The sequence below is a fragment of the Bufo gargarizans genome, chromosome 9 (assembly GCF_014858855.1).
Source record: "Bufo gargarizans isolate SCDJY-AF-19 chromosome 9, ASM1485885v1, whole genome shotgun sequence".
Classification (NCBI taxonomy): domain Eukaryota; kingdom Metazoa; phylum Chordata; class Amphibia; order Anura; family Bufonidae; genus Bufo; species Bufo gargarizans.
In genome coordinates this window covers 82,528,039-82,553,741 of record NC_058088.1, presented here as the reverse complement: position 1 = coordinate 82,553,741, position 25,703 = coordinate 82,528,039, and the positions used below count along the sequence as shown (strand labels likewise).

General features: G+C 43.0%; 1 long non-coding RNA gene across 1 annotated transcript in view; it reads left to right on the top strand.

Moving 5' to 3' along the window:
* Positions 1 to 297: 297 nt before the first annotated feature.
* Positions 298 to 25,703, top strand: part of LOC122919894 — a 44,453-nt gene continuing 19,047 nt past the window's right edge. Inside the window, exon 1 of the long non-coding RNA XR_006386830.1 lies at positions 298 to 400. This is a non-coding gene — a long non-coding RNA (uncharacterized LOC122919894). The remainder of the gene's footprint in view (positions 401 to 25,703) is intronic.

Below are 25,703 nucleotides of genomic sequence, written 5' to 3'. Positions count from 1 at the left end.
CAGAGGATGTGCAGGGATCCGGAGGGACGCAGGTAAGTATGCTCTAGAGGAGGTGCACGGGCATTCTGACGGTCATTATAGGGATTAGATAACCCCCTTAAGCCTAATGCCTTATCTACAAGTGAATGACCTGATGACTCTACAAAATGGATTACTGTATTTCCAGTAGGTCTGCGTGCACCAGAAAGTAAATGAATAATATTTGAACTCAAGATAGAATGAGAGCTTCAACATGTAGTTTTGCCATCAGCAACTCCTGTCCAAAGAGCACATGATCTGCAGCCTGAATATGCATGACTTATTTAATTAGATTACACAGCTTTCAGCCTTGATTGCCTGTGTTCTCCGTGTAATTGTCAACATGTCTCCCGTCTTGAAGGAACATTAGCTTCTTAAACAAGTAAGTGCCAGGGAAATGTAGCTCAATAAATAGGTAATAAACGTATTTTCACAGTGCAATCAATACTGTAAAGCTTGAGTGTACTTTGAAGAAGAGGTCACTTGGGATGAAAGCTAAATAATGTGAGTCTAGATGCTTGTTTCTAATGTTATAACTACTGTACATAGCATTTAGCAGGGTTTATTACTGATGAATCAGAACTATTGTTCAAACTGAATTTTACTAATGTGACAAAGCTTCTTATCGTATTAAAAATGCAATCTCATGTACTGTAAAGCTTAACATTTGAAATGCTAGGGTTACATTAGGGAATGGGAAGGATATTCCCATGGTGTGTGCCATTACTATTATGTAACACTTTCTCAGTATTATTTTACAGAAACGGAATGTTTACCAAGCAAAAAGTATCATCGAAATTTCAATTCTCTAAGCTTTAGACCACCAGGGATAATACATAAACTCCTTCATTGCCCTAGACCAGGGGCGGGTTGGCCATATACAGGGAAATTTCCCAGGGGGCCACTTGAGCCCTCCTCACAGGCGCTGGCCCAGCACATAACAATCTGATGCTCACAGCATTAATTAATGCTAGGAGCACCAGGTACATGTGCACTTGGCCAGCAGCCGCAGGTCTCTCCTCAATTTAATTGTATCACCATCCTGATGGCCATAGGGCAGTACTTTGTGCTGCACTGTGGTATTTGGTTTTGCTTGGGCAGTATTTTGTGGTATTCCTGCCCCCACCTACTTCTATTGTCCTGCCTGCTTGTGGCTTGTGTTGGCCCTGCCTACTTGTGTTGCCCTGCCTTACATTTCAGACTCACCTATAACTTGGGCCCAGTGGCGTTGCTAGGGCTGGTGTCACCCGGTGCGGTAGAAAATGGTGTCGCACACCGTTAGCTCAGCAGACCCCCCCTAGCAGTCAGAGCCTGGTCTCGGGAGGGGCACTGTCCGCCGCCACAAAACAATGGTGCTTATAGAACAGACTACACAGTGTAGAGGTATATCAAGTGCCTCTCTCCTCCCCCCCATGTCCCAGTGTCATAGTGCCACCTCCCCCAAAAAGTGCCAGTATCAAGTGCCTCTCTCCCCCCAATGTGCCAGTATCAGGTGCCTCTCTCCTTCCCCCCCATGTGCCAGTATCATAGTGCCAACCCCCCCCCCCATGTGCCAATATCAGGTGCCTCTCTCCTTCCCCCCCCATGTGCCAGTATCATAGTGCCATCTCCCCCCCCCCCAAAAAAAAGCGCCAGTATCAAGTGCCTCTCTCCTTCCCACCCCCCATGTGCCAGTATCAAGTGCCAAACCCCCCATGTGCCAGTATCATAGTGCCATCTCCCCCCCAAAAAAAGTGCCAGTATCAAGTGCCTCTCTCCTTCCCACCCCCCATGTGCCAGTATCATAGTGCCACCCCCCCCCCCCCCAAAAAGTATCAGTATCAAGTGCCTCTCTCTTTCCCACCCCCATGTGCCAGTATCATAGTGCCAAACCCCCCCATGTGCCAGTATCAAGTGCCAAACCCCCCATGTGCCAGTATCAAGTGCCTCTCTGCCCCCCCATGTCCCAGTATCATAGTGCCACCCCCCAAAGTGCCAGTATCAAGTGCCTCTCTCCTCCCCCCATGTGCCAGTATCATAGTGCCAACCCCCCCCATGTGCCAGTAGCCAGTATCAGGTGCCAACCCCCCTCCCCCCCATGTTCCAGCATCAGGTGGTGCCAACCCCACCATCATGTACCAGTATCAGGTGCCTCTCTCCTTCCCCCCCATGTGCCAGTATCAAAGTGCCAACCCCCCATGTGCCAGTATCATAGTGCCAACCCCCCCACCTCCATGTGCCAGTATCATAGTGCCAAACCCCCCCACACCCATGTGCCAGTATCATAGTGCCAACCCCCCATGTGCCAGTATCAGGTGCCAACCCCCCTCCCCCATGTGCCAGTATCAGGTGCCAACCCCCCTCCCCCATGTGCCAGTATCAAGTGCCTCCCGCTCCCCCCATAGCAGCAACAGTCGGGTATTAAAAAAAACACTTCTACTTACCTCCATGTCAGCGATGTGATGCAGCCTCTTCCTGTGTCCCGCCCTGTATGTCCATATATGGAGCCAGTGCTTGTGTATTTCAGAAAAGTTTCTGCTGGGATTCGAACCCACGACCTTCTCTAACAGAGGCAAAGCACCTAACCACACAGCCATAAGAGGTGCAGTGCCTCTGACTGAAAAAATATGAGACTTCTACTGTTATAGCTGGCTAAGTGTACATCTATACACATGACAGCTGCCCCAACACACCCAGCACTGCTATATCTCTATATGACAGCTGTCCCAGCACACTCAGCTCTGCTATATCTCTATATATGATGTACACTTAGCCAGCTATAACAGTAGAAGTCTCATATTTTTTCAGTCAGAAGCATTGCAGCTCTTATGGCTGTGTGGGTAAATGCTTTGCCTCTGATACAGAAGGTCGTAGGTTTGAATCCCAGCAGAAACTTTTCTGAAATACAAAGATACAGAAGATCGGGGGTTCGAATCCCAGACACATCCTCTCCTGAGATGATTATGCCTGGGATTCGTAAATAAGAAGTGTGCAAGTTGCCGGCCCTGCTGGTGTCAACCCGTCACTGGTGTCACCCGGTGCAGCCCGCAACGCCACTGCTTGGGCCCACTTTTAGGTTTATTTCCAGGGTCACTAAGTTCCCAATCCACCCTTGCCCTAGACCTCTAAGAATGCTACACTAAACCCTTTACTCCTGCAAACCACCAGGTTCGTAGCAAGATCACCCTTCCTTGTGCTCCCAGGATCTGTGCTGCATGGACTCTACTTGTAAATGCAGAAAACTAAATTAGAAAAGAGTCCAGCCTCTTAGAATCCATAAATCAGGACTTTATTCAAATCCATACATAGTAACAGTTTGTAAGGCTGAAAAAAGATGAACATCCATCTAGTTTAGCTTGTTATCAATGTCATTACTCATGGCAGTGTGTTTGGTACAATGTTTCATGACTCTCCTCTCCATACTACCAAGGGTAGTTAATTCAATATATGACAGATACGATACCCAATTACTTTGGTTGTCAGCAACTTAACATTACAGAAATAGTTCTAGACTCTGATTCAGCCTTTCTGTCCAGGAGAAACCCTTACGAAAATGAGAGAGACACCCAAACGATTACAAAAAGATCTCCAGAACCTTGCAAGAAATTGAACTCCTCTGTCAGACACAATATTTTCAGAAATGCATGGATCTTAACAATATGATCTAAAAAAAAAAAAACAAACAAGATCATTCCTTAGCTGAAGGAAGTTTGCTTTAGGCCTCATGCACACAGCCGTTTTTTTTAAGGTCCACAAAAACGGGGTCCATAGGTCCGTGATCCGTGACCGTTTTTTCGTCCGTGGGTCTTCCTTGTTTTTTGGAGGATCCACGGACATGAAAAATGAAAAAAAAAATCTAAGTCAAGTTTGCCATTGAAATGATAGGAAAAAACGGACACGGATCACGGACACAGATCACGGACGCGGATGACAATCTTGTGTGCATCCGTGATTTTTCACGGACCCATTGACTTGAATGGGTCCGTGAACCGTTGGCCGTGAAAAAAATAGGACAGGTCATATTTTTTTCACGGCCATGAAACACGGATCACGGATGCGGCTGCCAAACGGTGCATTTTCCGATTTTTCCACTGACCCATTGAAAGTCAATGGGTCCGTGAAAAAAAACGGAAAACGGCACAACGGCCGCGGATGCACACAACGGTCGTGTGCATGAGGCCTAAAGGAGCAAAATGAGATATTTTAGAAAACCTGTCCATCACCCAGATCATGGTCTTCCCTTGGAAGAGTGAAATATCTGTGATAAAAATCCATGGATATGTGTAACCAAGGACTCTTGGGAATAGGCAACGGACACAGCTCTCCAGCAGGATGAGATCTGGGGGTCTTGGACCTCGCACAAATTTCACACACCGAAACATTTGTCCGAATATCTTTAGAAATAGTAGGCTACCAATATTGTCTAAAAACCAACCTACTAGTGCCCTCAATACCCAGATGTCTGCTCAACAGAGTCATGAAAATCAGACAATAAAGGGGTCCGAAACCCCGCTGGGACAAAAAAATTATCTGCAGAAGTACCCTGAGCTACCTGAATCTGATAAATGGACATCTCAGAGCCAGATCAGGAGAAATAGCATAAACCACAATCCCTGCAGATAAAATCAGAACCGGCTCAATCTTCAGGGCTAAAGTGGCACAAAAGCTTCTGGACGTTCTTGGAACCCAGCCTATAGGTAACAGCAGGGCTATACATAGAAATCACTGGGCCCTATAGCAACAATCTGAATTGGGCCCCCTAACCCCGCCCACTACCCCACCCTGGCCCATCCTACCTTCTGTCCTGGCTCCTCCCCTGCCACACCCCAATTAGTCAATAAAGGAATGTATACATACGTTCGTACGTATTCGTACTGACCCAGAGGGCACAGGTCAGTTTTGCGGCAAAGGGAATGTAACCGATCTCCTGGCACCCCGACTGGTTACCTCCGTTGATGGATGCTCCTAGTGCTTCCCGAGGACTCCGAGCACTCCAGTCGACACCGATACCACCACAGGAACAAGGAACAGGAACAGCTCTTACAAGAGCTAGGAGTTATAGCCAGGGGTGTATACAGCGTATAGCAATCCCCACACACATGAGACGAGGCTCAATGGTGAATGTAAAACAGGAACTCTTTAATGGGTTATTTTTCAGCCTTTTATGCAGGTCTCCTAGCAAGGGACACTCCCCCTGGGGACCTTGTAGAAGACTGTGACAGTTTATATATTAGCCAATCACATGCATTTACAGTATTGATGTATGCTGTTTAGCACGTTTTTATTCTATTATCATTTTTTGTGCAGGAGTGTATTGTTCACGCCAATCACACGGCGTATGTGTGTTTTTTATGTACTTTTAGGGGTATGTTTTCAAAGAATTAAAGCAGTATATTAATATTCACCATTGTGTTTCCCTCTTGAGTGTGCCCCCTTACTATTGCTCTTACCTCATTTACAGTATTGAAACCTTCCTAGCAATTGTACACAAAACCCCCTTCCCTCTGTCTGCAATGCAATTAACAAAATACAATGGGCATTGTCTTTGAAACAATCAACAAAATACAATTACCAAAACACAATAGGCTCTGCCTGTGATACAATTAACAAAAATAATGGGCTAACTTAATCACTCACAGGCAGAAAACACACATAAAACACAGAAAACACCTCAAACCCCCACATACCCCCATAATTTATACATCCATGGTTAGCTCTGATCTAAGTGAACAACGTATCCAAAAACCACCCAGATCCGAGCAAGGGTTCACGAATTCCATGGAAGTCACATTTGACCGACCGCCAACATGGCTTTCCTGCCCAAAACAGTTCCACAGATTTAGGCTGTGTCTGTCTTCTCCTTCAAAGTTAGTATATGGGTCATAATCCTGAGGCAAGAGGCTGGCAAACAAGCCCCTCCAAAACCTAGTGGCGAGGTTATTTTCGCCACACATCTCCCCCTCCCAGGGAAGACTAACCAGATACCTGACCTCATGCCGGTCGGTACCTGAGTTAGTCTGACAGTCCACCCACAACCAAATACTGGACCTGTTGAATTTGGTAGCCTGTCTCTGTCCAGTGAGTCCACCAAGGTTATGTTGGTAACTGGTACTCCCAGTCTCTGTGTTGCTCCCTGGCTTGGAGTAGAGGTTGCTTTGTGGGAAGGGATCAGCGATACCCTGCCCTGGTGCCAGCGCATCAGCTAGGCTAGTCTGTGGGGAGTCAGGCTATGGAAAAGAGGATAGGGGAGGGCAGAGGCCGACTGCGCTCTGCCTAGATGCCAGCTCTTCCGCTGGGATGTGGTCAGGGAATCCTACCCCCAGGACCTTGTTGCAGATCGGCTGTGGAGAGGAGGAATCGCTTACCTCCTCCTCCTGGCATTCCTGCGGGGTTGGTGGGGGATCTCTACCAGCCGTCCAGCATCCTGGTAGGCCTGGTGCAGAGACCGCAGTCCCATCTGCACCATCGGAATTAGGGGTGTTGTTCCCCTGTGGAGAGAGACCAGTTGTTTCTTCTCCCTTTACAACACACTGCTGCTGGGGAGTCAGACTGACTGTCTGGACTCCAGGTAACGCTGGCTGAGAGACTTCGGTCCCATCTCTACCTGCCATCGGGAGGTCTTCCCAGAACCATTCGATGAAGTTCCCTACTTTGGGAGTTAATAGGGAAGCAGGGGGTATCGCCACCAAGTGTTCCCAGTTGTAGGGGGGGCAGATCTGGCTTTGCTTGTTGGGTAGGTTGGGGATGAACGGAGCCGAGCAGGTGTTGGTAGGTCTGCTCTAGCTCCCACTCCCTTGTTACCAGGTGGGTCATGTCTTTGTGCAGTAAACCTGATGGGACTAATGCACACTGGCGCAATAATATGCACTGACTGGGTCAGGTGTAAATGATAGTTAAAAGTTTTTGTTTGTGATGCCAATTGCAGCGTGCACAGGTTACAGTCTCAGGGCCCTTTAAGGTGTTGCAACTCACGTACCAGGTGAGGAATGCCAGAGTGGTATAATGTCTCTGTGTAGCAGTAGTAATAGTGTCAACGGTGTCTCCTACCTTGGTATGGCTGGACTCCTGGATCCTGGCTCACTTGCAATAAATTAGTGTGTTGCTAGTAGGAGTAAGTGAGGAATTCGGTAGTAGTAAATAAGATCCAGACTTGGAATATAATTCAACTTTTCTTTACTGGAGGCAGCATTAATCCATATGAGATACAGCAATAGTCTTGGGTCCCAGCAGGTATTGGCAATGTATGGCAGGGATCAATATCTCTTCTGCTTCTATCATATGCCTGGAGCTCTCTTGCAGGATTAGTCGTCTGCTTACGGCTCTGTAATTTATGGCAGTAATCTATATCTTCTGCTCTGTCTATCTTCTGCTGTGTATAGGACTGACTAGCTGAGGAGGAATTTGGCTTCTCCTGGTCTCTGGATAATACTCACAGTTAGCTCACAGGGAATGGTTCTTAATGGAGTTCTGGAGGTGGCTGCTTGCTTGTCAACCAGCTGAGGCTGAAGGCTCAGACTGGGAATGGTGATCTTTGGTCTCAGCCGAGACACGATCCTGGGTTGGGATCCCTAGAACTGGGAGCTCCTACCAGCACAGCCTTCCCCTAGCCGGACTGTATCAAGAGACTGTTTAATGCCTATGGATGTATTGTTATCAAGAGTCATCATCAGTAAAGTGCCATTTGGAGTTTCATCCTGTTTGCCTCAGACTCAATTCCTCTATTAACACTCTAGTAAATGGTTATACCTCCATATAAAAGGTACTGGTGTCACGATTACAAGGGACCTTGCCACTGGCACATTAATACAGACCAACAAGGGGACCTCGGACCACCATCTGGCCAGTGTCCCTTACACCAGAGTGTGCCCCAGAGAATCTTTGTGCCATTCTCCTTTTCACCTATGCAGGCCTGCCCAGGGACGACAAACCGTGAGTAACTAGAACTGTATTTACCTCGGCCCACCTATTGACCTCACACATAATTCCCCTGTAAGGTCTGGCATACCGCACAAAGTAAAACCAGATAGTAACACATATCCCTTTTTATATAATCAGTTTTTATTTTCTGATTACAAATTTTTCATTCTATTTCCTGAACATGATTATGGGGGCAGCGATATTGCCTGGACTGTTCTTAACAGCATTTAGAAAGAATTTTAAGAATTGCTTTACAGCAGCCTCAAGGCATGCTCTGTAAGGGTCCATTCAGACGTCCGCAATTTCGTTCTGCATTTTGCAGATAGGAATTGCAGAGCCATTTATTTCTATGGGGCCGCAGTTATTTCCATTAGTTATTTTGAGCCAAAACCAGCAGTGATGCCTACTTAGAAATGAGGGGTAATAGAAAGATCTGCCCCTGTTTTGTGTTTTTGACCCACACCTGGTTTTAGGACACAATAACTGATGGAAATAACTAGCCAAATAACGGCACCTGAGGGGTTAATTGTGTGGATCACAGCCCCCTGTAAGAGATCGGGTGCTGCCAGGACACAGGGGGCAGTCATGTACACAGTTCTTAGTATATTCTATCTTGAAGCGTCCCCATCACTATGGGAACGCCTCTGTGTTAGAATATACTGTCGATCTGAGTTTTCACAATATAACTCAAATCCGATGGTACATTCTAACATAGAGGCGTTCCCATGGTGAAAAAAAAATGGACACGGATCACGGAACAACGGAACCCCGTTTTGTGGACCATGATAAAAACATGTTGTGTGCATTAGACCTTACATTGTTTTCAGTGCCGGATCCGTTTTATTTGTTGTTGTTGTTTTTTTCTTTTCGTTTTTATGCAGCTGATGCATCCTGAACGGATCTCTTTCCATTCAGAATGCATGAGGCCTAAACAGAAACATTTTTTTCTGCTATTAAGATCTTCTGCCGGATCTCAATACTAGAAAACAACAAGTTAAGTGTAAAAGTAGCCTTAGCTTAGTTCCTGCAAGGGCATTTGTGTTACAGTATAAGAATTAAGACCTGTAAACTCTTACATATAATAATGGCTGACATCATTTACAAGAGTATGCACATAGGTATGTAATTAGAGATCTGTAAGTAAACTCGTCAAGTTCTGAAGAGAATGGTATTCATCCTACACTCATTGTTTCCATTTACCTCTCTTTGATAATGACTTAATTCCTATTTATTATTCACAGGCAGATCGGTCCTATTTCTTAGCTGTATGATAAATTGTACTTGTAACAGTGCTAGGAGATCTCCATGTTCTAACCACCCGTGTACCAACCTATTATTTATACTTCTCTTCACGTACTGATTACAGGAACAATCTTCTCTTTGACCTTCAGCAGCTAGAAGGTGAATACACATATTTATTGGGAATGTTTCATTCATTTATTTTTTCTTTATTTATTTTTTTACAAAATGAAGAAAGATACTCACAGACTTCAATAAATTGGAATTGTAATTTTAAACATAAACAAGTTATGTTCCTAACTGAAAACTAAATTGAAGTCACGTCCACACAGTGATTTGACAGTGACAGCAGTGTTGGATTTTTGGGGATTCTCGTGTTGCAGTCACAGCAAACATGCGAGTCATGCTGCAAACCCATTCATTGCTATGCCAGCCCCGCTACACTGCGATCTTTGGTCACATGACAAAGATTGTCATGTAGATGTACTCTAACATCAGGGTGGAGATACCATCCTAAGCAAATGCACTGGAGCCCTGGTGACTTGCCACCAACATAAAATGCCACCAGTGCTACCTACGGCAATGGCCGGACTCAAAAGGGGGGGAAGGGGGCCCCTAAGGGAAGGCCCACATGACGGGGGGTTTGGTTTAGGGAGCCCCAGGGAATGCTAGGATTGGCATAGCATAGGGGTGGGTGGGGGCAGGAGGTTCCGGATTGGATGGTTTAAGGAAGAGGGGAGGGGCGAAGGGGTTAAATACAGCAGGGGGATAGAAGACGGTAGCCATTTTGGTTACTTGAAAAATATCCCTCCCACCCTCCCTTAAGTTTGTCTGCAGAAGGCCGGGGATATGGTATGTGCATGTGCAGAATGGGTCGGTCTTGTCACAGCGGCAGTGGTGGTGGGGGGTCCTTGGAGTTGGTTATGGTGGAACTGGAGGACATTGGGAGGGCCCCACGGTGGGGCTGGACTCCCATGGTGGCCGAGCTGTTATGGTGGATTGAGGGGGGGCCATTCTGTGGTGCTTCCGAGCTGGGGGTAACGGCTGGAGGCAAAATGGCTCACCCCGGTTCGGCAGCTAGAGGTTTTGGGGCTTCAAGGACCTCCCCCGTTAGGATGAGTCATTGTTGGGAATTTTACGGTTTATGTTATGTTTGTATTTATATTAATAAACGGCTGCTGTGGCCAATACATTCCAACAGGTGTCCGAGTCTTTTATGGGTTGGTTGGGTGTGTTGGTGTAAGGGGGTTGACTGAATAGGAGAGTGCAGGTAATGGTGAAAGGGGCGAGTGAAATATAACCAATACCCCCGTCATGACTACTAGACTGAAAATGTATTGGTGAATTGCGAACCACTGGAGACATTGGTACACTAGTGAATAAATTGGTAGAGCCTAATTTCTCGCCCCCTGTCGTAGTTGTCCGTCAGTGAGGTATATGTCATATCTCCAGTAGGTGCTTTGACTGTGTGATCATAGAATTGGGAATAAAGTGATGTTTTTTCTTTAAATTTAGCCAATTGGTTTAGGAATGGAAAGAAACACTGTGTTAGAGAATGTAAAAAGAGGAGCTCTGAGATGATCACCTCCCAATTATGTAGATGTACTACTGCACAGCAACAATCCACAATGTTAAAGCAGATATATCATCAGACTTTGTTGCCCAAACTCATAACTATGAGGTCTTGATTGGACCTGCCCCATACTATTGCTGACCTAACATACTGTATGTCTGATGACAGATGCTTTTAATCCAAACCCTAAGGGTGTTATTCTGGAACACCACAACAGACACACTGGAACAAGAGCAGAATCACTAGACTGGAAGACCACACATGAACAGAGCTAAACTGAGACCAAACAAGCAGGGAACACAGACAGACCAGAGACATGGGCAAGATCACGTCAGACATGAGAATGGACACATATTGGACACATAGACCGGCAAGGACTGGAAAAGCAACAGAACAACAGACTCAGATACAGGAACAATTGTTGTTGCTCAGTCAAGAGGCAGGAACTTACAGAACATATATCTGAGCACATCAGCCTAAAACACCCACAGGCGCTCACAAACAGAAAGAGGGATTAACCTCTACATGGAACACAGAACGCACAGCAAGCAAGAGGTGATTAACCCCTGCCTTGCTGAACATAAAGGAGAGACATACACTATGGTCATTTTCACACCACAAAGTACCAACAGCCAGTATGCACAACACAGAGACGGATATGCACTGCCACACCAACATATGGTCCTAGATACATATCCAGCAGTATATGGCAACCAGCCCACACAAAAACAATAGGACACCACAAGTATACGCAGCTAGTATGCACAAGACAAAGGCAGATATGCACTGCCACACCGACAAATGGCCACCCATATCTAGCAACCAGTCCACACGGCATACAATGGAACACATTGGTGCTCGCCTGCTTCTATACCTACCTGTCACCTCAACCACCCACTGAATCTATAATAATAGACTAGGTAGTTAAATAATCTACAAAGTTTTTTATATGAATATTGGTTCAAAAGCGCTGCCTATCTACAAGTAGTGGAGTCAATCTGTTGTGCCATGTGCTACTAGTGCTAGGTGTGAAGGACTAGGGGCCCACCAGGGGATTCACCTGCTCCCCTGTGGGCCAGTCCGAGTCTGTGTGAATCTATGCTTAGAAAACTATGAGCAATAATGAGCACTGCTGATCTTCAGAATCCTAATCTCTCCAATGCCAGGCTGCAGAGTCTTCCTTTGCAATACAATTGCAACCTAAAATAAAAAATCACAGTATACCCTTTAGGTTACATACACTGATCAACCATAACATAAAAACCACTCACAGGTGAAGTGAATAACATTGATTATCTTATAATACTAGCAATTGTTAACTGGTGCGATATATTAGGCAGCAAGTGGACAATCAGCTATTGAAGTTGAATTATTGCAAGTATGTAAGACAGTGCATTTTCTCCAGTCTCAGGAAACTTCTAGAAGCTTAAAAAAATGTAGCAAAAGTGAGTCACGCCTGCATGGCGCAAGCAGTACGCGCATATTACATTGTCGATTTTCGCAATCAAGAAAATAATGACTGGAGATCACAAATTCTAGAATTTGAAAATTTATGGCGAATATTAGGCGCTAAATTTGCTTCATATCGTGAAAATGAATATTGCCTATGCTGCTCATCACTAATAACAATATGGTGGCTTTTTGCTACAATGGGGGGGGTCAGATATATTGTGCTATTATACATACCAATAATTTAAATTTGTTCTACTTATGCTGCTGTTTTAATTTTCTAACACTAGCTATTAGGGGCACCATCTTATTTTGCTATGAGGCCCTATACATTATAGTTACGCCCCTTTTTTTGGAACAGTATTCCCTGATGCTTTGCTGGGATTCTAGGAAATCAAACAAAGTATGCTGTTCAGTATGTAGTAATCCATGTGTGTTCCAGCATGAAAGGTGCTTAGCTTATGTTATGAGCAGTCATATCAACTCATAACAACTAAGAAAGCATACTGTGGGCAGGGGTGCACCTAGCCTTTCTGCTACCTAAGGCAAAAACTGAAATGGCACCCCCACTCCCATGCCAAATTCTCTACCTAACCCCTACCCTCCAGCCCTACTTGTTTAGCGTAGATAGTCATGATAATGTCCTTTAGCCATCTCTTGTCTCTGTAGAGCTTTGCACACAGACATCTTAGTTTCCTACTTTTCTATCTTCCTCCTCACCTTCTGAACACCCCATTCTGCCACCCCTAATACTATGCCCACTGTGCTCCCCAATACTATACTGAAGAAACGGTCCCCCTGAAAATACTAGTACCACACAGAATGGGTGTGGTGTGTGCTGGGAAAGTGAAAGAGCCAGCATGCCTGTCTCACTCATTTTCTACACCTGTTTTAGGCGTAGAAAATGGTCTAAATTTACGCCAACAAGGGAGCTGGTGTAGATTTTGAAGCGGTGGTGGATCAGCCAAAGTTACTTTACTTAATCTTTAATTATATTTTTAGTAAACTTTTTATGCACCTAAGTCATGTTAAAGGCTATGTACACCTTTGGGGGATTTCTTTTTTTATATTATTGCATTGTACTTATTTTGAGCAAAAACATTTTTTTTTAATTGGTCTTTATTAAAAATATGGCTTCCTTTTTTCTGTACAGAGCCGATATGCTCTAGAACAGGGGTGCACAACCTGCGGCCCGGGGGCCACATGCGGCCCTTGATACCATTCTGTGCGGCCCCCAACCATCTGGTAACAGACATGTATGCCTATGTCTTGTGGCTGCTCATATGTATTTTTCATGTATTTCTCTCATTAGATGGGAGTCCTGGAAGTGTAACTAGACCTTAATGGCATATAATGTGTGTTCAATATATAAGTACATTATTTGTTGTTAATACACCTTTAAATTTTAATTTCGGCCCTCGTCATTGGTTTAGTCTGGCAATGTGGCCCCCAACCAGGAAACGTTGTGCACCCCTGCTCTAGAAGCACCCATTGGATTTTCCATCAGATCAGGAGCAAACAGACTCCTTATCTCTGCTTTATGACCTCCTAAACACTCAATAGCTCAGTTCTTATCTTATTGATAACAACATGGCTTAAATAAGTGTTTATGACCTCCTAGTAGTTTAGAGATTAGGTTTGTTAGATGACTGGCACAAAGTGAACGTGAAAGTACCAGTAACATAAAAATTGCCTCTGAAGGAGTACATAGCTTTTAAGTCTATTAAGTCACGATAATACATTTGGTGTCAGAAGTGGGATTTGGGCAAAAGATATGCTTATTTTTTATGAAATTATACAAAGAGTTGATATGGTCTGGTTGTCTATGGATAGGATCCTGTGCATCCATAAGACAAGGGAAGGGTGACAGTTTAAGCTGCCATATGGGATCTCTAAAGCGTCTAAATATATATAGAGAGAGAGAGAAATCATTAACATAGTGTCAGGAATATGAATTAATATTTACTGTCAGCCATGTCCTCACACCCACCATTTTCTGAAAGATAGCAGAGATAGTGAACTCCACAGGAGGGCCCTGCTTCAAAGCCGCAGCCAGATAGCAGAAAACTCCTAGCAGGCCACATTTGGTTAAATTTCACACCTCCATTCAGACAGCAGGGAAAACCTTCCTGCAGGGGGTCTAAGCCATTCCCCAGTTCAATCAAATCTAGCAGACAGCCTGGAATCTGCGATTTATAAGGACTTATGAATCGCCCGGCCATCGCAAGCGCAAACCAGATACATATTTGTGTCCCGGTGGCCACGATGAACATGCCCATGGTCTAAGTTTCATGGTGGGATGCCAGGGAAGGGAGATATACATAACTCCCCACAGAAACCACATAACAGCACCATGTTTGGACTCTAGTTGTAGCCACAACCCAGACGGCTCAATTGGGCCTTGAACCACCTCCCTACGATATTCTGGTCTGGAGCTATGAACCCTAAAGGGTTTTGTGGGTCATTTATTGCCAGCCCAGAAGAGATGGGAGTGGACCCTTCCCAGAGTAAGGGACGGCTACAGTTCAAAAGGCTTTTGCCAGCATGCGGGCGTGTCTTTTTCTGAAAAGGGGTCACATCGTGCAAATGTGTTAGGAGATACCTGGAAACCAGCTGACATCACTGCCCTCCATGTGAATACAGCAAAGGAGCATTCACCTACCCGGTAACTGACCTGTGCTCTGTGTAATCCTGTTTGTACCATATTACCTGTAATGGTGACCTCAGACCACTGTATATATTCTTAGTGTATATTGTGTTATCTAGTGTGCCCTTAAGGCGATTAAATATATAATTTAATCTTGTGCTGTCTTGTATCTCGATCACGAATTCCTACGTCCGTGTTTCGGCCTAGTTATAAGCTCTATAGTTGGTTTCTCACCCTATATAATCCCGTTAACTGACCGGGCTTATATCAAACGAGAAGCTGGTGGCAGATTACCTGGGCTAAGACAGCGCTGTTTACACTGCAGCAGTGAAAAGGCTCTCTCAGCTTGTTGCCTCTTTGTGCCCGCGTGGACAGGAGGTGTCTGTGTAACTGTACCAAGCTGACCTTAGAGGTTCCTCCAGGAGGGCGTAACGTCACATCTTGGCAACTACCAAGAGTTCGACGTAGTTGACGTCAAGTGGGCACGAGGCGTGGTATCCGTCACACACACTTTAATAGAACTTGGGCAAATTTACAGTCTGCCCATTGATCTCACGATAATACATAAATCCCACAATAATGCTCCAGTATTTTTTTCTTTATTTCAAGCACTTATGTAGTGCTGCTATATTCCGCAGTGCTTTACAGACATTAGCATTCAGCTTTCCCCAGTGGAGCTCACAATCTAAATTCCCTATCAGTATGTCTTTGGAGTGTGGAGGAAACCCACGCAAACAAGGGGAGAACATACAAACTCCATTCAGATGTTGTCGGATTCAAACCTAGGTCCTCAGCGCTGGAAGGCACCAGTGCTAACCACTGAGCCACCGTGCTTCCCCCTATAATGTATTCTTGTACAAAAAATACCCACTTATAATGTGTGCCAGTATAAAATGGCCCCTTATAAGGTTTGCTAGTACAAAAAAAAACTTTTTAGAACCCCCAGTTATATGATAATGACCATTCCCCCCCCCCCCCACCATCATTTTGGCCCAACAGCGTGCTGCCCAATAAAAATAATAAACTCAAAAACTTACCTCCATTCTGCTGTCAGCGATGCAGTGCAGGACACAGACCTCTTTCGTTCTGTGAGCTGTATGCAACCTGGGTAAGGCAGCGTTATGATGATCACACCAGCCTCTGATAGGCTACAGGCACTAAAGCCTATCGAAGGGAAGGGTGGGGCAGGGAGACATCACTTCCATGCCCCGCCGCAGCATTCAACTGTATTGCTGTCCTAAGAACAGTGATGGAGTTGAATATGCAGAGATGAGCACTTCCACAATGGAAGCGCTCATAGCCCATGGCTCCTCCGCTGTCCTCCACTTGTCCCTACCTGCCACTGCGTGAGACAATTGTCTCATCTTGCCTCATTGATGGTGCACCCCTGACTGTGGGTGCTCCAGGTGTTTGCCAGTCCTGCGTACAGGAGTAGTTTTAGGCATCCAAATATGTACGTAGTCAAGCTCTACAAGATTTAGTCCAAAAAATTATAACCACCAGGTTGAGTCATCCTGGTTGACATAGAGCTCAGGTAGGGAGTCTAACCATAACCACTCTGATGATGAGAGTTACTGATTAACTAAAAGAAGGGGAGCATGGACAACACAGCTCTCCTGATTTTTGGTGTTCCTGTATTTCTTAGTTTAGTTGTCAATATAGAAACATAGAATGTGTCGGCAGATAAGAACCATTTGGCCCATCTAGTCTGCCCAATATACTGAATACTATGATTAGCCCTTGGCCCTATCTTATATTAAGGATGGCCTTACTTATGCCTACGGTATCCCATGCATGCTTAAACTCCTCCACTGTATTTGAAGCTACCACTTCTGCAGGAAGGCTATTCCATGCATCCACTACTCTCTCAGTAAATAATTACTTACTGATATTACTTTTAAACCTTTGCCCCTCTAATTTAAAACTATGTCCTCTTGTAGCATTTTTTTTTCTTTTAAATATTTTCTCCTCTTTTACTTTGTTGATTCCCTTTATGTATTTAAAAGTTTCTATCATATCCCCTCTGTCTCGTCTTTCTTCCAAGCTATACATGTTAAGGTCCTTTAATCTTTCCTGGTAAGTGTTATCCTGCAATCCATGTACTAGTTTAGTAGCTCTTCTCTGAACTCTCTCCAAAGTATCAATATCCTTCTGGAGATATGGTCTCCAGTACTGCACACAATACTCCAAATGAGGTCTTACTAGTGCTCTGTAGAGCGGCATGAGCACCTCCCTCTTTCTACTGGTAATGCCTCTCCCTATACACCCAAGCATTCTGCTAGCATTTCCTGCTGCTCTATGACATTGTCTGCCTAACTTTTAAGTCTTCTGAAATAATGCCCCCTAAATCCCTTTCCTCAGATACTGAGGTTAGGACTGTATCACTGATTTTATATTCTGCTCTTGGGTTTTTACGCCCCAGGTGCATTATCTTGCACTTATCAACATTACATTTTAGTTGCCAGATTTTTGACCATTCCTCTAGTTTTCCTAAATCCTTTTCCATTTGGTGTATCCTTCCAGGAACATCAACCCTGTTGCAAATCTTTGTGTCATCAGCAAAAAGACACACCTTACCATCGAGGCCTTCTGCAATTTCGCTGATAAAGATATTAAACAATATGGGTCCCAGAACAGATCCCTGAGTTACCCCACTGGTAACAAGACCATGGTCTGAATATACTCCTTTGACTACAACCCTCTGTTGTCTGTCCCTCAGCCACTGCCTAATCCATTCAACAATATGGGAGTCCAAGCCCAAAGACTGCAATTTATTTATAAGCCTTTTATGTGGGACAGTATCAAAATCCTTACTAAAGTCTAGATAAGAGAAGCGATGTCTACTGCACCTTCGCCATCTATTATTTTAGTCACCCAATAAAAAAAAATCTATAAGAATAGTTTGACATGATCTCCCTGAAGTAAACCGATGCTGTTTTTCCTCTTTTAATCCATGGGATTTTAGATGTTCCACAATCCTCTCCTTAAGTATGGTTTCCATTAATTTCCCCACTATTGATGTCAGGCTTACTGGCCTATGGTTGCCCGATTCCTCCCTACTACCTTTCTTGTGAATGGGCACATTTGCTAATTTCCAATCTTCTGGGACGACTCCTGTTACCAGTGATTGGTTAAATAAATCTGCTAATGGTTTTGCTAGTTCACTGCTGAGCTCTTTTAATAGCTTTTGGTGTATCCCATCAGGCCCCTGTGACTAATTTGTATTAATTTTAGACAGCTGACTTAGAACCTCTTCCTCTGTAAAGACACATGCATCAAAAGATTCATTAGTCTTCCTTCCTAACTGAGGTCCTTTTCCTTCATTTTCCTTTGTAAAAACTGAACAGAGGTATTCATTGAGGCAGTCAGCTAGTTCTTTATCTTCCTCCATATACCTTCCTTCTTTTGTTTTTAATTTGGTAATTCCTTGTTTTAGTTTCCCTTTTTCAGTTATGTATCTGAAGAATGTCTTATCGCTTTTTTTCACTGACTGAGCTAATTTCTCACCTGCCTGTGCTTTAGAAGCTGTTATAACTTGTTTGGCCTCTCTCTGCCTAATCTTATAAATTTGCCTGTCATCCTGTTTTTTTTTTTTAATTTTTTATAATTACTAAATGCTATCTTTTTGTTTTTAATGATTTTGGCCACTTCTGCTGAGTACCACAGTGGTCTCTTCTTTTTTTTGCTTTTACTGACAAGCCTAATGCAATTATCTGTTGCCTTCAATAGTGCCACTTTTAAGTAGTCCCATTTCTTCTGGACTCCATTGAAACTGTTCCAATCTGATAGGGACTCGTATACCACTAATCTAATTTTAGAAAAGTCAGTTTTTCTAAAATCAAAAACTTTTGTTTTTGTGTGGTGTGACTCACTGTACTTATAGTAAATCACACTGACTGGTGATCACTAGATCTCAAGCTTTCCCCTACAGTAATATCAGATACCAAATTCCCATTTGTGAATACTAAATCTAAAATGGCCTCCTTCCGGGTTGGCTCCTCAACTACTTGCTGTAAAGATAATCCCAGTAGGGAATTTAGAATATCTGTACTCCTGGCAGAACTAGCTATTTTGGTTTTCCAGTTTACATCAGGAAGACTAAAGTCTCCCATAATGATAACTTCCCCTTTCAATGTCATTTTAGCTATTTCCTCAACTAGTAGATTATCTAATTCTTTGACTTGGCTAGGTGGTCTATATATTACACCTACACAAGTTACCTTATGATTATCAAGCTGCAAGGTAACCCAAACTGACTCTAAATTGGTCTCGCTAACTTGTATTAAATTAGATTTTCTGCTTTCACATACAGGGTTTCTGCAAGCTCCATTTAGGTGAATGTAAATGATTTCCTGTCATGGAAAATTCAGCAACAAAATCCAAAGCATATGAAGGCACCCTTAAAGGGAACCTGTCATCACCTTTATGCTGCCCATACTAATGGCAGAATCAAGTAGAGACAGGTGAGTTGATTTCAGCGGTCTGTCACTTATAAGTTAAAAGTAAGTGGTTGCCGTTAACCAACATCATAATCATTGCAGACTGGGCCTAGAAAAGAGTCACGGCCACCTGAGAAGAGTCATGGTTATTCATAAATTCCTGCTCTCCTGCCCACCTGCTGATGATTAACTGTCTTCTACCTAGTTTTCTCCCTTTCTCTCTAGGAGAGAACTGCCAATCATCAGCAGATGGGCAAGGAGAGCAGGAGTTTATGAATAACCATGACTCTTCTCAGGTAGATCTGAGTCTTTTTAAGGCCTGGGCTGCAATGATTATGAGGCTGGTTCTGAGCAACCTCTTACTTTTAGCTAATGAGTGACACACTGCTGAAATCAGCATTTCTGTCACTATTTTATGCAGCCCTCAGTGAGGTCAGGATAACATTGATGACAGGTTCCCTTTAAGCACTCCCAAACATCCATTAAGCTCCTGGAAAAAAATTGCTTTGCACTATCTGATGTAAATTAATTCTTGTAGAACATCTGTTGGGTCAAAATGTTCACCACACCCCTTGGTATATACTGTGAGGGGTGTGGTGTCTAAAATAGGGTCACTTCTTGGGAGCTTCTTTTTTTTATTTTACATCAGAGCCTTGGCAGGGGCTGCATGTCTCAAATGCACATGGTGCTCTTTCTCATCTGAGCCCTCCCCATAGCAATTTATGACCACATATGGGGTGTTTCTGTATTCAGGATGAAATGGGTAACACACTGCAGGGTCCTTTTTCTCCTGTAACCCCTTAGAAATGAAAAATCTGAGCCTAAAGCAACATTTTCTTGTGAAAAAAATGTAATATTAAAATTTCCCCCACCAAGTGTTTTTAAAGTCTATCAAACACCTTTTAGATTAAAGTGATCACTATAACCCTTGAAAAAATCATTGAATATGTGGTTTACAAAACGAGGTAACTTTTTTTGGGTTTCCACTGTAGGGATACCTCAGAGTCTCTAAAAATGCAGCATGGTGCCCAGAAATCATTCCAGCTAAATCTGCCCTCTAAAAGCATATTGCACTCTTACCGTTCTGAGTCCTGGGGTGTGCCTATACAGCAGTTTATGGCCACATATGGTGTGTTGTCGAATTCCATAGGAATTGAGTAACAAATTGTGGGATCTTTTTTCTCATATTACCCCTTGTCAAAATGAAAAATCTGGGCCTAAGCCCTCTTTCACACGGGCGTTACGGATACTGTCAGGGTCTGTTCAGGGAATAACTGAATTTGCACACAAGTTTAGTCAGTTTTGTCTGCTGAAAACTACCTCATGTGAAAGAGGCCTAAAGTAACATTTTATTGGAACAAATGAAATTATAACAGCCAAGTGTTTCTAAATACTATGAAATGCCTGTGGAGTGAAAGCAGTCAGTACACCCTTCAATAAATTCCTTGAGGGGTGTAGTTTCAAAAGGGTCTCTTAGAATGTGACATGGCGCCCAAAAACCATTCCATCAAAATCTGCCCTCCAAAACCATATGGCGCTCCTGCCTATCTGAGCAGTGCAGTGTGCCCATACATCAGTTTTACTGTTATCCCTTGCTTCCTTACAGAAAAAAAAGGATTAAAATGTAAAATCTACAAAAAGTGACATTTAATTCTTGTGAAGCAGCATGTAAAAGGTTAATACATTTTATAAAAATCTAATTTAAATAGTTTGAGGTGTATAGTTTCTAAAATGGGGTCATTTATGGGTGGTACTATGTGAGCCCCACATTAGTCCTTAAAGTGGGTTTTGGAAATTTTCTTAAAACATTTTAAAAGTTCTTCTAAAAGTGCTTCTAAGCCTTTTAATGTCCTAAAAAATAAAATGACATTTACAAAATGTCTTAAAAGCAGAGAAATTCTAATTTAGAAAATAGCAGATTTTTACAAATTTTCTGTAAATTTGTTTTTATTTATAAACAAAGGTGAAACATAGTGACTCAAATTTATTAGTAACATAAAGTACGATGTATTGAAGACAAAACTTTGTGGTACTCTTTTGTAGATACGGTACTGGAAGTTGGGTTCCCACCCCGTAGAAACAAGAAGAATCTAAACTCCAGTTTATGCGATTAATAGGAAATGCGGTAAATCATATATGCGTGACGTTTCGGCCACAATCCGGCCTTCATCAGACTGGTACCGCTTATGGAACTATTTGGATCGCGGGCAGATTGCAGATTTCGTTCTGCTATTAGTGATAATGGCGCCCTTATCACTAATAGCAGAACGAAATCTGCATCAACTGAACGTGCGCCCGCGATCCAAATAGTTCCATAAGGGGTACCAGTCTGATGAAGGCCAGATTGTGTCCGAAACGTCACGCATATATGATTTACCGCATTTCCTATTAAATACAACTCATCAAATCGCATAAACTGGAGTTTATATTCTTTTTATAAAGTACGATGTGTCACGAGAAAACAATAAGTAAAAGCATTCCAAAGTTATTACCAGATAATGTGACACATGTCAGATTTGCTAAATTTAGCTCGGTCCTTAGGGTACAGTCAGACGACCATAGTTTTGGTCCGCATCCGATCGGCATTTTATGGGTCCGTACTGTGCTGTCCGCATCTGTATGTCCATTCCGTAGCACCGCAAAAAAGATAGTACATGTCCTATTCTTCTGTATTTTGCGGACAAGGATAAGTATTGTTACAATGGATCCGCTAAAATACTCATCGGACGTCATCAGTATTTTTTGTGGATCCATGTGAATGCACCCTTAAGGTGAAACTTGGCTATGTCCCTAAGGGGTAAAAGGGTCTGCCTGGTTTTCTCATATTGATGAGCTATATGTAATTACACTACTCCACCGCTACAATGTAATAACCCAGTTGAATAATAAACCCAGTTGAATAATAAAGGTATCGTTTTAAATTTAAGCACGTTAAATTCTATATTCTTTAAAACTTAAACTTTGTACGTGTAGTATATCTACCACTTCAACCTTTATAAGTCTGCTTTCTAAATGTTGACATTGGGCAGGAAAACTGTGAAGAGAATGCAACGCTCGCAAGAGCACTGCATTCTCTTCAAAAGGCTAATTGATGGGTTGCCGGGAGTTGGACTCCCACCGATCTGATATTGATGAGTTATGCCTCATTCACATGTCAGTGCTTTGGTCAGTGATTGTGACCCAAAACCAGGTGCAGCTCTAAACACAGAACAGGTGTAGATCTTTCCCTTATTCCTAATGTCTGTAAAGGCTCCAGTCCTGGTTTTGGCTCCCAATCAATGATGGACATCACTGACCAAACACTGATGTGTGAATTAGGCTTTTTCCTGAGGATATTTCATCAAAGTAAGAAAACTGGACAACCCCTTTAACAAGGTTGAACGTATTTGAATTCCTGATGGTGAAATATCATTTCTGATCCTATGTCTATCGGGGTAGCAATAGAGAGTGCAGATGCTGGATCCCTATGCTGGGGATTCCCGACACTCACAAAATACAATATAGGAACTAAAAAAGCAGCTAAAAGAAATGAAAAAGACCATCCATTCAAAACCCGTTTTGTGTAGATGTGAAAATCAATATAAATGAAAACTATAATCTTGAGAAGAATACTGCAATGGCAGAAAATATATATTTTTAGTTTTTGATTTTTTTTTTGAATACTTTTTTTTTTTTTTTTATCTTAACAATAGGAGCACCAGACTAGAAGCTACGTGGGCTTATGCTGTACTTCATAAAAAGGATTACCAGCAGTGTCCTTATCAATTCAAGGTTATACTGTTCAGACATACTGTATAATGTAATGGTAATAAATTAACAAACACAATACATAAGCGTCTACTGAAAGATATCAGCTGAACAATGCAATGCCCTTGTACATGGCATAGAATTGTGTTTTATCAGACTTTCAGGGCAGCTGGGCAAAACTACAATAAGCTATTAGGACATCTGTGGTTTAAAATGCGAACATTGTACTAGAATATGCTTCTAGAAGGAACTGAATTTTAATTGGGATGCAAATGGAAAGAAGTTGCTTTGGGAGATAGGAACCTCAATGCTGAGCCAGCAGTGAAAGCGATGGAGGCCGACTGTGAAGAAAAGCGTTCACATAAAATGAGATTGCAGAAAACTGGGACCTGGAAATCCTGGTGCGTGTGCTAGTGATAAAAAGCTAATAGTCATTAAATGCTGATTAGTAACTGGGCTGTTTATAGATAGTTCTAAGCTTCATTGCAAATGGCACAGTGGGGTTCCAGCCAAAAATATGAATGCTATGTCATTTCTAGAGTAGAGCTAGCAATAGATAGAGTCTTGAACCAGCAACCAAACGCCCTGCCATGACAAATATCTTTACAATTCTGTGACATCGTCTGTAAATAAGCGAGTCGTTGTGCACTCACAGTATAGCATCATGGGCCACTTGTTCTTATGTATCACAAGCCCCTGCTTCCTAGCCCCCCCTGCTGAGTTTTGTTCGATAGCCTACCCTAAATATTTTGGGTGCAAAGTTCTAAGCACTGGCTCCCACTTTTACTGAGTCCATCTTTTGCTTGATAAACTTTGCATTCGCTATACAACAATCTTTATCCTTCTCAGGACCCATGCCCACGAGAGTAGGGGCCAGGTGCTCATGCTGCAGACCACAAATAGTGGTACGCAATGCACGGGCAGTGGCCGTGTGAACTACGGACTCATTGACTTGAATGGATCCACGATCCAAAGCATACAGCCAAACATAGAACATGTTCCATATTTTTGCGTTGCAGAGGCATGGATGGGAAGGCCATGAAAGCACTTCGTAGACCATTGGGGCTTAGCAAATGTGGTGCCAATATTCCAAAAAGGGGTCAAAAATAGAGTTTGGAAACTATAGGTAAACTGATTGAGGGTTTTCTGGATATGCTATTCTGAAATATCTCAATGAAAATAAGTGAATAACGCCATATCAGCATGGTTTCATGAGGCATTGGTCATGTCAAACTAATATAATCAGTTTCCATAAGGAGGTAAGTTCTAGACTTGACAGCAGCGAATCAATGGATGTCGTATATCTGGACTTCTCCAAAGCATTTGATATTGTGCCACATAAAAGGTTAGAATATAAAATTAGAATGCTTGGACTGGGAGAAAATGTCTGTATACGGGTAAGTAACTGGCTGAGTGATAGAAAACAGAGGATAGTTATTAATGGTACACACTCAGAACGGGTCACTGTCACTAGTGGAGTACCACAGGGGTCAGTATTGTGCCCTGTTTTCTTTAAAAAAATGTATTAATTATCTTGGAGAAGGCTTGCACAGTAAAATATAATTTTTTGCAGATGACACTAAACTGTGTAAATTAATTAACATGGAACAGGACAGTATACTGCTACAGGGGGATCTAGATAGATTGGAGGCTTGGGCAGAGAAGTGGCAGATGAGGTTTAACACTGACAAATGTAAGGTTATGCACATGGGAAGGAATAATGCAAGTCACCCGTACATACTAAATGGTAAAACATTGGGTAAAGCCTCATTCACACGTCAGCGTCCATATTTAAATCCGTGAAAAGGTGGTCAGTGATGTCTACGTGAAATGTCTGTGACGGATCCGTGTTGGGTCCATGTGTTCATTTTTTTGCTGTCCATGTGTCATCCATGTTTCACTGACGCTGAACAGCTGAAAAATAATTTTCAAAGCATCTCTTCCTAATGATCCTTGAAACACGGATGAATCACAGATGGCATTGGTAGTTTTCACGGACCCATAGACTATAATAAGCATGAAGGATCTGTGAACATGGAAAAAATAGAGCATGCATCTGTGCTAAAAAAAAAAAAAAACCCACGGACAGTGCTAAAACACCAATGTGTGAATACACACATTAAAATGAATGGGGACGTGTGCTGTCCATGGAGAACACGAACAGCACAGGTCCACGGAACACTGACGTGTGAATGAGGCTTAACACTGACATGGAAAAGGTCCTGAAACTTTACAAATCACTGGTCAGACCACACATGGAGTACTGTGTACAGTTCTGGGCTCCTGTGAACAAGGCAGACATAGCAGAGCTGGAGAGGGTTCAGAGGAGGGCAACTAAAGTAATAACTGGAATGGGGGCACTACAGTACCCTGAAAGATTATCAAAATTAGGGTTATTAACATTAGAAAAAAGACGACTGAGGGGAGATCTACAGTTGCAAGAAAAAGTATGTGAACCCTTTTGAATGATATGGATTTCTGCTCAAATTGGTCATAAAATGTGATCTGATCTTCATCTAAGTCACAACAATAGACAATCACAGTCTGCTTAACCTAATAACACACAAAGAATGAAATGTTACCATGTATTTATTGAACACACCATGTAAACATGCACAGTGCAGGTGGAAAAAGTATGTGAACCCTTGGATTTAATAACTGGTTGAACCTCCTTTGGCAGCAATTACTTCAACCA